The sequence below is a fragment of the Panthera uncia genome, chromosome F2 (genome assembly GCF_023721935.1).
Source record: "Panthera uncia isolate 11264 chromosome F2, Puncia_PCG_1.0, whole genome shotgun sequence".
In the NCBI taxonomy this organism is placed as follows: domain Eukaryota; kingdom Metazoa; phylum Chordata; class Mammalia; order Carnivora; family Felidae; genus Panthera; species Panthera uncia.
The window spans coordinates 76,264,754-76,279,705 of NC_064812.1; the positions used below are offsets into that span (position 1 = coordinate 76,264,754).

Below are 14,952 nucleotides of genomic sequence, written 5' to 3' on the forward strand. Positions count from 1 at the left end.
TCTTTCGAACTGCAAAATGGGAGTAAATAATGGTATCTACTTCACTAGATGGTTTAAAGATTAAATGAAATACTATATATTAAGTCATTTCCTAAACTAGAGAGTAGTGGATAAATGTTGGAGCTTATTATGTAACATTTATTGTGTTCTCCTCAATCCCCACGGAAGCTCTTTGAATGACCCTACAAGCGTTTTTATTTGTTAGTGTTTTTTAATCAGTTTGTTTTTTAGAACAGTTTTAGATTTATAGAAAAATTGACAAGCTAGTATAAAGCGTTCCCTTACACCCCACACCCAGTTTCCTCTATTATTGACGTCTTATATTAGTATGGTATATTTTACAATGAATGGACCAATATTGGTACATTATTCTTAACTAGAGTCCAGAGTTACTCAGATGTCCTTCGTTTTCCCAAATGTCCATTTTCTTTTCTAAGATACCATGCAAAATACCACATTACATTTAGTTGACAGGTTTCCTTAGAATTCTCATGTTTGTGACGTGTTCCCAAACTTTCCTTGTTTTTAATGACCTTGTCCATTTGGGAGAATAGCGCTCAAGTGTCTTGTTGGATGCCCTTCACTGCAATTTATCTGACGTTTTTCTTATGATTAGGCTGCAGTTATGGATTTCGGGGAGGAAGACCAAAGAGGTAAAGTGCCGTCTACATCATATCACATCAAGGGTATATACTATCAATATGACTTATGACATTGATGTGGTTGATTGCAGCCCATTTGTCTGGGCCAAGAGGCCAGATATCTGTTGAAACATCATTGTGAATGTTTCAATGAGAATGTTCTTAGGTGAATTTACTATTGAAATCAGCGGGCATGGAGTCAAGCACACTGTTCTTCCCAACGTGGGTGGGCCCCATCTAATCAGTTGAAGGCCTGCATAAAGGAAAAGGCCAACCTCTCATAGGCCATGAGGCTCTCTCCGGCACACTACTCTTGGATTCCATGTGCAACACTGGCTCTTCCTAGTTCCATGGTAGACAGCTTTTGGATCCAAACTACACCTTCCTCTTGGGTCCTCAGCCAGCAAGTCTTCCCCTTCAAATGTTGGACTCACCAAACTTCCATAACCACAAAGGCACCTTTCCTTTAAAGAAAGGAATGCTGCCTTGAGAGAAAACAGCAGCATCTCAGCTCACTCACTCCATACAACGAACACCGAAGTGCACAGTTGAGCGATGCCCCATAAACGACATGGGAAAATCCAGGCACACAGCAAGGGTGTGTGTGTTGACAGTTATTAACCCTAGACTGCAGACGATGACCTACAGAATGAAGACTACCCTCTGCTTTCACAGCTTCTTTTTTTCTGTAAAGAGCTCCGGGATGGTGACATGGGAATATTGAAGTAAGACCCCTCCCCAGGGGCAGGATCCTTGGGCATGAAGATGGGGTGTTTGGTTAAATTGGCCCACGGGGCAGTGACGGAAGTGCCCCTCAGGTTGACCTGGATGATTTTACTGTTTTTCCTTTTAATATTTTTATTACTTATTTTTGAGATTGAGAGACAGAGCACAAGGGGGGAAGGGGCGCGGGGAGAGAGTCAGATTCCGAAGCAGGTTCCAGGCTCTGAGCTGTCAGCACAGAGCCAACACAGGGCTGGAACCCACGAACTGTGAGATCATGACCTGAGCCGAAGTCGGATGCTTAACTGACTGAGCCACCCAGGTGCCCCTGGACATGTTTTCATACATAGAATTGACACGTCTTGTTTAACTGACACTGCTTAGTGTTGCCCCTTTTGCTTCTGACCCCGAGGAGGGAAGTAAACCCAGATGGGCCAGCTGGGAGGAAGCAGCCAAGAGTCCTTGGTCATCTGGTACTCACTCCAGGCAGAGTGGGAGCATCACCGGAAGCCTGGCTGCCTGGCAATAATGTACAAGCCACACAGCTTGGGATCAATTTTACCCTGTTGCATGCTTTGGATACGTCATCTGTACCAAGGGCTGTGAGGGGTAATCACGTAATCAATAGAGTTTTGGGGATTGGAGATAGCACCTGACCCTTGGAATTGCCAACGTGTGATTCTGCTCTTGGTGCATCAGGAGAGCACCCGGACCCTCAGACTTGGAACAAGGAAGACCTTTTGAATTTGTGGGATCAGCAGACAGTGAAGGGGCTGGTCTGTGAAGCGGTGAGCTCCCTGCCCTGCCGCGACATTTCTTGCTGACTCAGCAGGCAGCAGCAAAGCTCCCCATGGTGGCCCACACAAGATCTCAGACAGTCCTCATCCCACAAAGGCTGGGGGCAGAGCTCAGGCAGATGCAATTTTCTGCCCACCCATGCAGCTTCTGTGTGGTCCGTGGTCCCGCCTCACTGGTCCCTTAGCTAAATTATTTCTCTAGGACCTGACAGAGGTAGGGTCCTCTGGTTTGGGGGAAAAGGTGTCATCCTGTCTGGATATTGAGAGTCTGAGATCAGGATGCTATGCTTGGGTCTGGGGAAATCTCACACAGCGGAGAAAGAGAACACAAAAGAGCAAGCTGTTTCCTGGCTTTATAAAGCTGCTGCTCCCATGGGCTCCGCCCTAATCACCTCTCCAAGGCCCTGCCTCCTAATACCTTCCCGCTGGGGGCTAGGGCTCCAACACAGGCGCTTGTGGGCAACACAACTCAGTTCATGGCAGAGGGGATCTCAGCTGGGCCCCGCCTGCAACTAAGGATCTCACCTGAAGAAGCCACCTGATGTCTCACTTGTCTCAGCCAATTCGAGCTTAGACAGGAGCATGCAAAACAAACACTTCCAAAATCCCTTGTCCCTCAGAGTGCCCACGCATCCGTGCTGGCCACTCATGACCTGACAGAAGTGTCTCCATAGGACCCATATGAATGAGGAGGACGTGATGCAAACAAACAAAAATGGGCCAGAAGGACAGCCAGGGGTCACGTATGCAGTTACCTGCTGGGAATTCTCCCTCTCCCTGCACCCCAGCTCCAGAAGACCCACACCCATCTCCCCCCAGCTTCCACTCTTTCCCATGGTGACCACCTACCCTGAGAGCAGATGCAGGAGAGATCAGCGGAGATGTGCCTCCACCCTATTGGGTCTGAAGTGACCAAACGAAGAAGCAGAAAACTCCTCCCCCACCAATTTACCCAGCACACGCCTACCTCGTTTTATTGTGCTTTGCTTTTTTGAGCTTTGCAGGCGCTGCATTCTGTGCAAATGGAGGGTGACAGTGTGTAGGGCGAGTCTACTGGGGCCACTTTTCCAAGAGCATTTGCTGCCTCCAAGTCTCTGCTTTGCTAATTCTTGCCCAGTGTTATATTCTTTTCATTATTATATCTGCTATGGTGATCTACAATCGGTGATTACCTATTGCTGAAAGCTCAGGTGATGCTTAGCATTTTTTTAAACACGAAAGTGTTTTTAAGGGGCACCTGGGTGGCTCAGGTGGTTAAGCACGGACTCCGGCTCAGGTCATGATCTCACAGCTCCCGGGTGGGAGCCCAGTGTTGGGCTCTGTGCTGACACCTCAGAGCCTGGAGCCTGCTTCGATTCTGTGTCTCCCTCTCTCTCTGTCCCTCCCCCACCCATGCTCCATCTCTCTCGTTCAAAAGAAAAATGACTATATTAAAAATGTTAAAAACCATAAAGTGCTTTTTAATTATGGTATTTTTGTTATTTTTTTCAACATAATGCTATTGCGCATGGCAGACTCCAGTCAAGTGATAACTTTCATTCCCACTAGGAATCCAAAGGATTCATTTGAGCTGCTTGGTAGTGGCATTCATTTTATTGCAGTGTTCTGGACCCAAACTCACAACATCCACGCATTCCGGAAAATGCCTCTGGGAGATGCCTGTGGTTGTGCGGGATCAGGCACCGCAGCCAGATTTGGATGGAGGAAATGGCGCTGGGCTGTCCCTCCCTTGAGAGCCAAGGGATGACCATGGTTGGAAGGACCGCACTGGCTCTTGGTGAACCTGTAAAGGAGGCGACATGTGTCATGTGCTGAACTCATTCCCCAAATCTGCCCCCTGGCTGAGCTGGAGTAATCCACCAGTTAAGATGCTGGACCACAAGTAAAAAAAAAAAAAGACTATGATTGTGTTTTAATTAAAACGCAATGCTAAGCCATGAAAACAAGCTCTCCTATTTCATTTTCATTTCTTACTGTCCCTCAAGTTGCCAGGCCATACGTACTCTCTAAATCTGGGAATATAAAGGACCGCCTTTTCCTGCTGAGGACTGAGCCGCTGACCTCGCCACACCAGCATTCTTCTCAAAGCCAGAACAAACCACCCTAAAATCTGTGGAACCATGAAAGACCCAGAATAGCCAAGGTAATATTGGAGAAGAAAACCAAAGCAGGAGATATCACAACCCCAGACTTTAGCCTCTACCACGAAGCTGTAATCATCAAGACAGTGTGATATTGGCACAAAAACAGACACATAGACCAACGGAATAGAACACAGACCCCAGAATTGGGCCCACAAATGTATGGCCAACTAATCTTTGACAAAGCAGGAAAGAGTATCCAATGGAAAAAGGTCAGTCTCTTTAACAAATGGTGCTGGGAGAACTGGACAGCAACATGCAGAAGAATGAAACTAGACCACTTTCTTACAGCAGACACAAAAATAAACTCCAAAAGGGTGAAGGACCTGAATGTGAGACAGGAAACCATCACAACTCTAGAGGAGAAAGCAGGAAAAAACCTCTTTGTCCTCAGCTGAAACAATTTCTTACTTGACATATCTCCAAAGGCAAATTAAAAGCAAAAATGAACTACTGGGATCTCATCGAGATAAAAAGTTTCTGTACTGCAAAGGAAACAATCAACAAAACTAAAAGGCAACTGATGGAAGGGGAAAAGATATTTACAAATGACATATTGGATAAAAGGGTAGTGTCTAACATCTATAAAGAACTCACCAAACTCCACACCCGAAAAACAAATAATCCAGCGAAGAAATGGGCAGAAGAAATGAATAGACACTTTTCCAAGGAAGACATCCAGATGTCCAACAGGCACATGAAAAGATGCTCAACGCCACTCATCATCAGGGAAATACAAATCAAAACTACCATGAGATATCACCTCATGCCAGTCAGAGTGGCTATAATGAACAAATCAGGAGCCTATAGATGCTGGCGAGGATGTGGAGAAACGGGAACCCTCTTGCACTGCTGGTGGGAATGCAAACTGGTGCAGCCACTCTGGAAAGCAGCCTGGAGGTTCCTCAAACAATTAAAAATAGAACTACCCTATGACCCAACAATAGCACTGTTAGGAATCTGCCCAAAGGATACAGGAGTGCTGATGCATAGGGGCACTTGTACCCCAATGTTTATAGCAGCACTCTCAGCAATAGCCAAATAATGGAAAGAGCCTAAATGTCCATCAACTGATGAATGGCTAAAGAAGATGTGGTTTATATATACAATGGAATACTACTCGGAAATGGGAAAGAATGAAATCCGCCCATTTGCAGCAAAGTGGATGGAACTGGAGGGAATTGTGCTAAGTGAAATACGCCAGGCAGAGAAAGACAGATAGCATGTTTTCACTCTTATGTGGATCTTGAGAAACTTAACAGAAGACCATGGGAGAGAGGAAGTGGAAAACAAAAAAAGTTACAGAGAAGGAGGGAGGCAAACCCTAAGAGACCCCTAAGGACTGAGAACATACGAAGGGTAGGCAGGGGTGAGGGAGAAGGGAAATTGGGTGATGGGCAGGGAAGAGGGCACTTTTGGGGATGAGCCCTGGTGTTATATGGAAACCAATTTGACAATAAGTTATATTTAAAAAAACAGTACTTTGGGCGCGCCTGGGTGGCTCAGTTGGTTGAGCGTCAGGCTTCGGTTCAGATCATGGTCTCTCGGTTAGTGAGTTCGAGAGCCACGTCGGGCTCTGGGCTGACAGCTAGGAGACTGGAGCCCACTTTGGGTTCTGCGTCTCCCTCTGTCTGCCCCTCCACTGCTTGCACTCTGTCTCTCGCATTGTCTCAAAAATAAATAAGCATTAAAATAATAATAATAGTAATTTGTATTATTAATTTAATAATTTTAATTTAAATTATTTAATTAAGAATAATTAAATATTGTAATTACTTGATATTATTGTAATATGTAATTTAATACAACTATATCACAAATAATAATAAAATTAAAAAGTAAATCAAATAAAAATTTTATACCAAAAAAATTATAAATCTTGGAATGGATCGCAGATCTGCGGAGCCACACCGGGTTGCAGTTCCCACCTCGTCCAGAGGCGGCGGTAAGTCCACCGCAGGACCCTGGTCCTTGGTTTTCAATCCGGTCCGCCAGAGGGGTATAAAGGAGGAGGAACAAGCGCGGCTTCAGCCTTTCGTGGGTACAGTTGCGCCGAGCGTCTCGGGGGCGCCGTCTGGGCGGGAGCCGGGGCTTCGGAGCCGTCACGTTTCCAGGTACAGCCAGCGGGTGGGGGTCTTCTCGGGGGTTTCAGGAGCCATCAGGACTCGGGGCTCTGCCCTGGGTGCCCTCGCGCGGGGGTCTGCGACCTCAGGTTTCGCAGTTCCGCCCTGGGGTCCGTCGCGGGGGTGTCCCACCGGTCACTTCCCGGCACCGCCCGGCGGGGTGGGTGCACTCGAGGGGCCGTCAGAGCCCTCATGTCCCCTGGCTCCGCCCTGGAGGCCATCGCGGGGGTGTCCCAACTGTCACTTTCCGGCACCGCCCGGGTGGGGGTGCCCTCGCGGGGCTGTGGGAGCGATCAGGTCTCGCGGTTCCACCACCTCCAGGGCGCCACCTTGAGGGTGTCTGAGCCATCGCGTCTGCGGCACCGTCCTGGGGGCCCTCGCGGGGGTTCGCAGAGCCGTCAAGTCCCGCCGCACAGCCCTGGGGCCCTTGCGGAGGGCGCTAGGAGGACGCAGTGTCCCGCTCTGGGCGTGCTCTCCAGGGTGGGCTCCTCGGCTCCTCGGCGGGCACCGTCAACCCCCCCCCCCCCCCAACACCCCCACGGGCGTCTTCCAGGACCGCCCGCGCCTGCTGCTGATAGAATGAGCTCCTTGTGTGAAGGCTGTGATTATCCGGGATGTGTTTGCAGGATGGTGAGTGTCAGGGGCCAGCTTGGCCTTGGAAGCCTGGCTCTGGATCCAGGTTGGAGAGTTCTTGGGGGGGCTTCCGTTTCTGGGCGAGATCTTGAGGCTTATTGTGCTTAGGAGAAGCCAGAGCTGCCTTCTCATCCCCCAACCCTTCCCCCGCCCTCAGGATTGTGCTCAGGACACTTGTGCCCCAGGCCACCCTGGGGAGCCAATGCGCAGGTCAGGGCCAGGTCATCCTGGGGGAACCGGTCTGGGTCACTTCAGCAGGTGATTGCGGGGTTTTAGGACCCGAAAGGTTTCCCATTGGAAAACAGTTTCGAACTGGGTTTATCCACCAAAGGTGGGAGACTTACTGCATGGACCCTGAAGCAGGGGGGCCCAGACCAGGTGGATCTGGGCCTGGTGGGCTGTGAGGCCTGCAGGTGGAGAGATGACCTTCATCTGTGCGGCGTCGCGGCAGGAGCCACCATCAGAGAGGCTGCGCGACGCCCAGAAAAGCAAAATTGAGTCTGAAAGGCAAGTAAAACTCAAAGGCTGTTTTTTCCCTTCTCCATCTTCCGTTGCAAAGTCAGAATTTTGAGCACTCTAAGTTGCTAAGTTTGTGTTCTGTATGTAGGAGCAAAGAGATTTTTTCAAATTTATTTCTTTTGAGAGAAGGTGTCCAAAGGAGAGGGGCAGAGACACAGAATACCATGCAGGGTCTGTTATGTGGTTGCAGAGTCCAAGGTGGGGCTTGAACTCGCCGACTTTGAGGTCAGGACCTGAGCCAGATCTGGGGTTAGGTGCTTAACAGACTGAGCCCTACAGGCGCCCCACAGAGACTTCCCTTGAAGGCAATGCATAAATCCAACCACCTGCAAGGCGCGAGTGAGGAATTTGTCACTGTGTCCGTGATCTCTAGTCTATGTGTGAGGGACGGGGTTGGGAGGGTGCGCAGGTGAACCCAAGTGTGGTTGGATGAGCACATGGCAACCATTTTATTTGCGAAAGAGAAAAATTGAGGATGAGCCAATTAATGCGCTTGGAGATCAACGCCATGATAAGTCTTGCCTTCCGGCCTCTGAGTGTCCTGGTTCGAGTGAAGTAAGTCAAGGCATTGGGTTGGCGAGTCGTTAATGTGCTAGTGAACCAAAGTCACGACTAAGAACTTACCGCAGACCCTGGGAGAGGGACCTAAGAGGAGTTCCAGGTGCCAGACAGACAAGGCCTGGGCTATCCTGGACTGCACTGCAAACTAGTTGCTTTCTCTAGGTCCAAGGTGTAGGTTCTTCAAACATGAAGTGAGATCCGGGGCTCCAGGCATGGGGTTTGTTGGTCCATCAAAGCAAAAATTCAGTTGTTCCCACTGCCAGCAAGCTGGAGGGGAGGTAAAGGCAGCTGCTGGCCAACCACGGAGCTGGGGGAAGTCTGGGCCTGTCTCTGGATGCATCCATCCTTCACCAGGCGTGTGAGAGAAAAGCGAGTCAGGGTGACTTCTGTCTCTTCTGGGACATCTTGGCCATGTCTCTGGCCTGAAACCCTGGCCGTGTCCCTGGTTACCAATGGCTCCTGTTGGGCCCCATCTAAGGAGTTGAAGGTCTGCATAAAAGAAAAGGTCAGCCTGTCAGAGTGTGGCTCTAGGGTGTGGGCAAGCATCTCAGAGAGGCCGAGGTCTGGGCTCGTGATGCACATCTGCAACACTGGCTCTTCCTAGTTCCATGGTAGCCCGCCTTTGGATTCGAACTGCACCTTTCTCTTGAGTCCTCCGCCAGCAAGCCTTCCCCTTCAAGCTTTGGGCTCACCAAACTTCCACAACCACAGGGTCCATTCCTTTAAAGAAATCTCACCAATATTTAGATGATAGATAGATAGACGGACAAATAGATAGATACTAGATATTTAGATAAGATGATAGGTGATAGATAGGTAGATAGACAGATAAAAGGATACGATGATAGGTGACAGATAGGTGGAAGACAGCTAGCTAGGTAGCTAGATTGAAAGATACGTGATAGGTGATAGGAAGCTAGATAAGATACATTGGTGTAGATTGATAATTAGATAGATAATAGGTATATAGATAGATGATAGATAGATAGATAGATAGATAGATAGATAGATTACAGGCCCATATGGCCTTGTACTTGTCATGATGAACTTCTGGCTTCCTCCTTGAAGAAATCTCAGGTGGCTTGAACACCAGTTCTGTTCCTGGCCCCAGGTGGGGCATGGCGCCCCTAGAGGCCAGACCAATGGCTAGGGTTCAGTTTAGGTCCTAAGAGGGGACCGGGGATGAACCAACAGCATTGCAAGCTCTCCCCCGTGGTCTGAGTGGGGGGCACCTGATAGGGCACTGGAGAGCATTTGGGGCTGTCTTGAAAGGCCAGATAACACTGTGTGCAAGGTGGAGGTTTGGGCTCATTGGAGGTTTGGGTATCTCATTCTCTAGGCACAAGCCTCAAAAGCATGGAAATGTCATTGTCAACATCAGGCTTTCTCGCTGAGCTGTTCCGCACCAGTGAAGTGCCTCAAGTCACTTCTCTCCTCACACTGGTTTGTTGGACAATCTCAGAGCCAGAGACTTAGATAGGGACAGGGTTCGGTTCCTGAGGGTGGCACGGGGTGTACCGCAAGCAGTGCAGTGATCTCCCCCGTGGGAATGGTTGAGAGCACATACCAGGGTGTGGATCAGATTTAGGGTTTGGCTTCAGGGATTGGCCGATAGTCTAGGACAGGCTTCAGCTTTAGCTGGGGATCCCTTTGTGGAGTTCCACCCCAGACATGAAACGTCATAGTAATCTGCTGTATTCTTCCCTGCGAATGTCGTTCAGGTCAGGGGTCTCAAGTCCATTCTTTCTACAGACCTAGGATGCGGGACCCCTAAGACCACAGCCAAGGTGAGGGTTAGGGTTAGGTTTAGGTCCCTGGAGGAGACAAGGTGAAAACCAACATCAGGGCCGTGTTCCCCCCAGACGACTGTGTTGAGGGCATGAGACAGGGTGAGCATCAGGCTGAGGGTTTGGGCTAGAGGGCCAGCCGATGATGTGGGTGAGGGGTAGGAGTGGGTTCAGAATGCCCTTCTGTAGCCCCGTCATTACCTTGGAAGTGGCATGGGGAACTTCTGGGCTTCTCCCTGTATCATTGAGTGCCTGGTGTGGGCCCCGATTCTGTTGTTTGCTGACTACCTAGTGAGTGGTCCCCCTGAGGGCAAGAACCATGGGTAGGGTTATGATCAAGCCACTGAAGGACACAGACTCTGAAACAACAGCCATGCAGTGAGTGACCTGCCCAGAGGGCTGAGTTGAGGGTGTGTGTTAATGTTGCAGTCAGGCTTAGCATTTGGTTCCAGGGTGTGGGCAAGCATCTCAGGCCGAGGTCTGGGCTCATGATGCACATCTGCAACACTGGCTCTTCCTCGTTCCATGGTAGACAGCCTTTGGATCCGAACTGCACCTTTCTCTTGAGTCCTCAGCCAGCAAGCCTTCCTCTTCAAACTTTGGATTCCCCAAATTTCCACAAACCCAAGGGCCCATTCCTTTAAAGCGATCTCTCCGATAGATTATAGATAGATAGATAGATTGCAGGCCCATCCGGCCTTGCACTGGTCATGAAGAACTCTGGCTTCCTCTCTGAAGAAATCTCAGTTGGCTATGAGCACCAGTTCTGTTCTTGGCCCACAGGTGGGGCATGGCACCCCTAGAGGCCAGATCTATGGCTAGGGTGAGGTTTAGTTCCTGGGAGGGGACCAGGGATGAACCAACAGCATTGCAAGCTCTCCCTTGAGGTGGAGGGCGCCTGATAGGGCATGGGTGAGCATTCGGGGCTGGCTTCAAGGGCTGGCTAACTCTGTGTGCCAGGCAGATGTTTGGCCTCTGGATCTCAGTCTCCAGACACAAGTTCTATTAATAAAAAATATAAAAAAATTAAAAAAATTAAACCTTCAAAAAAAAAAAAAAAAAAAGAAATGACCTCCATGCAGGGGAAGGGCTTCTCCCCATGTGACCTATGGACCCCTTGGATCTCACTGCGTGCTCCTGGGGATTCGCCTTGCTTCCTCACCAGAGAACCACCTGGTATTGAGCTCCAGAGTTTCTGACTTTGCACTCCCCTGTTGATAGAGCCCTAATGGTATTGAAACTGTCTCCCTTATCACTGTCAGTGGTTTTGGGGAACAGATTTCGTGTTCAGTCCTTTGTGACTGTTTCCACTCTTTCTCCTTCTGTCCAGCTACTTTGGTGGGGAGTGCTTTTCCTGTACTCTCCCATTGTACCACACTATCCCCCCCAACCCTTCTCTGTCCTCTCGCTGCAAAAACAGCTCCCTACCCTCCATGGCTTCTGTCTCCCAGTTCCCCTCTCCAGAGCACGTACCTGCTGAATTCCGTGGCTCAAGTTATACAGATTGCTAATGTCAATCCTCAGCTCAATTTCCTAGGTATGCAAAATGGTTCGGAGTTGATGTAGCTGCATTTCAGAAGCTGAGAACATCCATGCTGTTCAGCCATCTCGGCCCCCTTTGAAACTATCCCTCAGTGGGGATTTATCTGATGTGTTCCCTCATAATTAGAAAGGGGTATGGGTTTGAGGAAATACAGAGATAAAGTGTCATTCTTCTCACCTATCAAGGGAGCGTGCTATCAAGATGGTATCACTGTTTATAGTGACCATAATCACCTGGCTGAGTTCATGCATGTCGGGTGTCCCTACTGTGAACTGATTCTTTTCCTCCCATTTCCATACTGTATTCTTTGGAAGGAAACTACTAAGTGCAGCCCATGTTCAAGGCTCCTGAAAACAGAGTATTTACCTAAATTATTTAAAATTCTCCTACGTGGAGAGTTGTCTCTTTTCTCCCATTTATTTATTTATTTAGTCATTTATTTATATCGGTATGGAGTTCTAGATATTCATCTTGTACTTGGGTTAAATCCAGTACTAATTTACTGATTTTTTTCCCCTCAGATTGTTTAAGCTTTGTCTAGTGCAAGCTCTTTCAATTGTGTCTTGTATACCTGTGACCTGTCCCCATCCTTTTACAAGCTCTTCATTATTTGTAGCACTGTAAGATGTTCTTGTGTATTCCCTGCCACAGCCCTGGGATCAGGCATTTCTCCTAGGATCCTTGCTTCCTTTTATTGGAGAATGGAATTAGAAACCAAGATATGGGTGATAAGTGTGCTCCTTTCTACTCGTGTATTATTGTTTCTTGGCTCTACCCAATTACAGTGCAGAAAATATATCTATAGCTATCACTCGGTATATATACCCATGTCTGTCTATCTATCTATCTATCTATCTATCTATCTAATCTATCTATCTTTCTATCTATTTATGTATATGTATTCTCCCCTCTATATCTAGTATATCTGTGTGTATAAACATGAGGGTGTCAGGGGCTCCGAGACAAAGCAAGTAATGTCAACAAATTTCCTCATTTTTGTTTTTCTGAGAAAGCCTTTATTTTTCTTTCACTTAAAAGCATTTTTTTAAAGTTTATTTATTCTGAGAGAGAGAGAGCAAGAACTGGCCAGGGACAGAGAGAGAGAGAGGGAGAGAGAGAGAGAGAGAGAGAGAGAGAGAGAGAGAGAATGAATATCCCAAAGGAGGCTCCATGCTGACAGCAGAGAGCCCATTGCAAAGCTCAGTCTTCCCAAGCATGAAATCGTGACCTGAGCCAAAATCAAGAGTCAGAAGCTTAACTGACTGAGTCACTCAGTTACCCCTTCTTTCACTTTTTAAGAATAATTTTGCTGTCAGGGTGCCCGGTGACTCAGTTGGTTAAGCATCTGACTCTTGATTTTGATTCAGATCATGATCTCATGGTTTCATGAGACTGAGCCCCACACCTGCCTTTGCACTGATAGTGCAGAGACTGCTTGGGATTCTCTCTCTCCCTCTCTCTCTCTGCATCTCCCCTGTTCATGCATGTGCACTCTTTCTCTCAAAATAAATAAACATTTAAAAAACAAAGGAATAATTTTTCTGGATACCGAATTCTGTGTTGACTTCTTTCAATACTCTAGATAGTTCACTCCATTCTCTTCTTACTGGCATGGTTTCTGAAGAGAAGCCCAATGTAAATATCACCCTGTTCTTCTATAAGTGAGACACTTATTCCTCTTATTTCTTACCAGGGTTTCTCTTTATCTTTGATTTTCTACACTTTGAATATGATGTGCTTATATAGATATGGAGTTTTTTAAAAAATACTATTTGGTGTTCCTTGAGCTTCCTGTATCTGTGATTTTGTCTCTCTCTTTGATTTTGGAAAAGTCTCAGCAATTATTACTTCAGATATTTCTTCGATTCCTTTCTCGCCTTTCCTTCTGATATTCTAATTATGTTTGTGTTATTCCTTTAGTAATTGTCTCACAGTTTTGGACATTCTGTTCTTTTTCATTCATTCTTCGTTTTGTGTTTCGGTTTTAGAACTTCCTATTGACTTGTCTCCATACTTGCTGAGTCTTTTCTTCCTTCTGTCCAGTCAACTGATGAACCCTTAAAGGCATTTCTCATTTGTTACTATACTTTTTATTTCTAGCATTTCCTTTTAATTCTTTCTTAAAGTTTCCATCTCCCTGTTTACATTACTACTGCTTTCTTGCATGTTTCCACTTTTCCCATTAAAGCCCTTATCATATTGCATATATTAATCTTTAACTCCCCTGAATAATATTCCCAAAATGTGCCATATCTGAGTCTGGGTCTTATCCTTTCTTGGTCTCTTCTGTTTATTTTTACTTTTAGTATGCCTTGTAATTTTCTGTTGAAAGGTGGATGTACAATATTGAGTAATGGAAACTAGAGTAGATAGGCCTTTAGTGTGAAGTTTTATGTTTATCTGGTTAGGGGTTAGGCTGTGTTACAGCTGTAGGTGTCAAAGAATAAAACTTCCAGCATCTTTGGTTTTGTGTTCTCTGTTGTCTTTGGGTTTTCCTAGAGAATAATTAAAGAGAAGCTGCCGCCTTTTCACAATAACCGCCTATTATTTTGCACGAGTGATCTTGATCCAGTGTTAAGATGCGGTGGGAAAGGAGACCTTGGGTAGTTGTATGATTAGGTCTCAGTCTTTTAGTGAGCCTGTACCCCTGGGATATGATCTTCACAGGTATCTTTATTTCAGTTCTCCATTCTGGGGTTTCAGGAAAGGTAGAGAGGGCCAGAGATTGGTATTACCCTTCCCTCAGGTTTGTTAACTTCCCATAAAACAGTTTCTCTTGAGGGCACGCCTTGTTAAGAGCAGAATGCTGTCGGGGGGTATTTCAGAATGGCTACTTTCCCCTCCTCCTGCCGGAAGCACTAAGGGATTTTCCTCCCGTCTTTCGAAAACCTGAGAACCTGATGTGCGACTCCTGGAGGTAAAACTCACAAAAGCATGGGGTCCCCCATAAGACCAGATCCCCAGGAGTTTTTAATTCTCAACTAGTTCTCAACTTACTTTTATTTGGTTCTCAGTAATTTTAATTCCCAATTAGTGCCTCCAGCAATTCTTAAGTTACGGTTTAAAGTCTTCGGGTCAGCAACTTCTACTTGTGAGATTCTGCTCAAGTAAGCTGTGTTTCTCTCAGTCTGCCACTCCAGTGTTGGGGGCAGCACTCTGCCCTGGGACCTCAATTCGCTTGTGGATCCTAGAAGAGTTTTGATTTCAAGTTGTCTTCTTCTTGTGAGAATGGGAGTGAGGACCTCCAAACCCCACATGCTGGACTGAGATTTGGAAGGCTACAATCCATTGCCTCTAAATCACGCAAACAACGTGGCTTATGCTGAGCATTTGCCTTGCTTTGGGGAGTCGTTTTGGTTAAGTGCAAGGCAGCGGGTGTCTAGATGGCTAGCCTTAAGGAAACGCCTTAGGTGCTGAGTCGCTGGGGACACGGTGTAAAGACCTGTGTTGTCACAATTCATTGCTGGAAGAAGTAAGCATGGCC

General features: G+C 47.2%; 2 long non-coding RNA genes across 2 annotated transcripts; one reads left to right on the top strand and one right to left on the bottom strand.

The window, feature by feature from the left end:
* Positions 1-3,600: 3,600 nt before the first annotated feature.
* LOC125924696 (uncharacterized) lies at positions 3,601-5,278 on the bottom strand. The gene is made up of 2 exons (XR_007458521.1): positions 5,066-5,278; positions 3,601-3,944 (listed from the first exon to the last, which is right to left on the bottom strand). It is a non-coding gene; the product is annotated as an uncharacterized LOC125924696 (long non-coding RNA).
* Positions 5,279-6,304: 1,026 nt separating this feature from the next.
* Positions 6,305-7,926, top strand: LOC125924697 (uncharacterized). Its single transcript, XR_007458522.1, has 3 exons — positions 6,305-6,416; positions 6,979-7,055; positions 7,390-7,926. It is a non-coding gene; the product is annotated as an uncharacterized LOC125924697 (long non-coding RNA).
* The last annotated feature ends 7,026 nt before the right edge of the window (positions 7,927-14,952 follow it).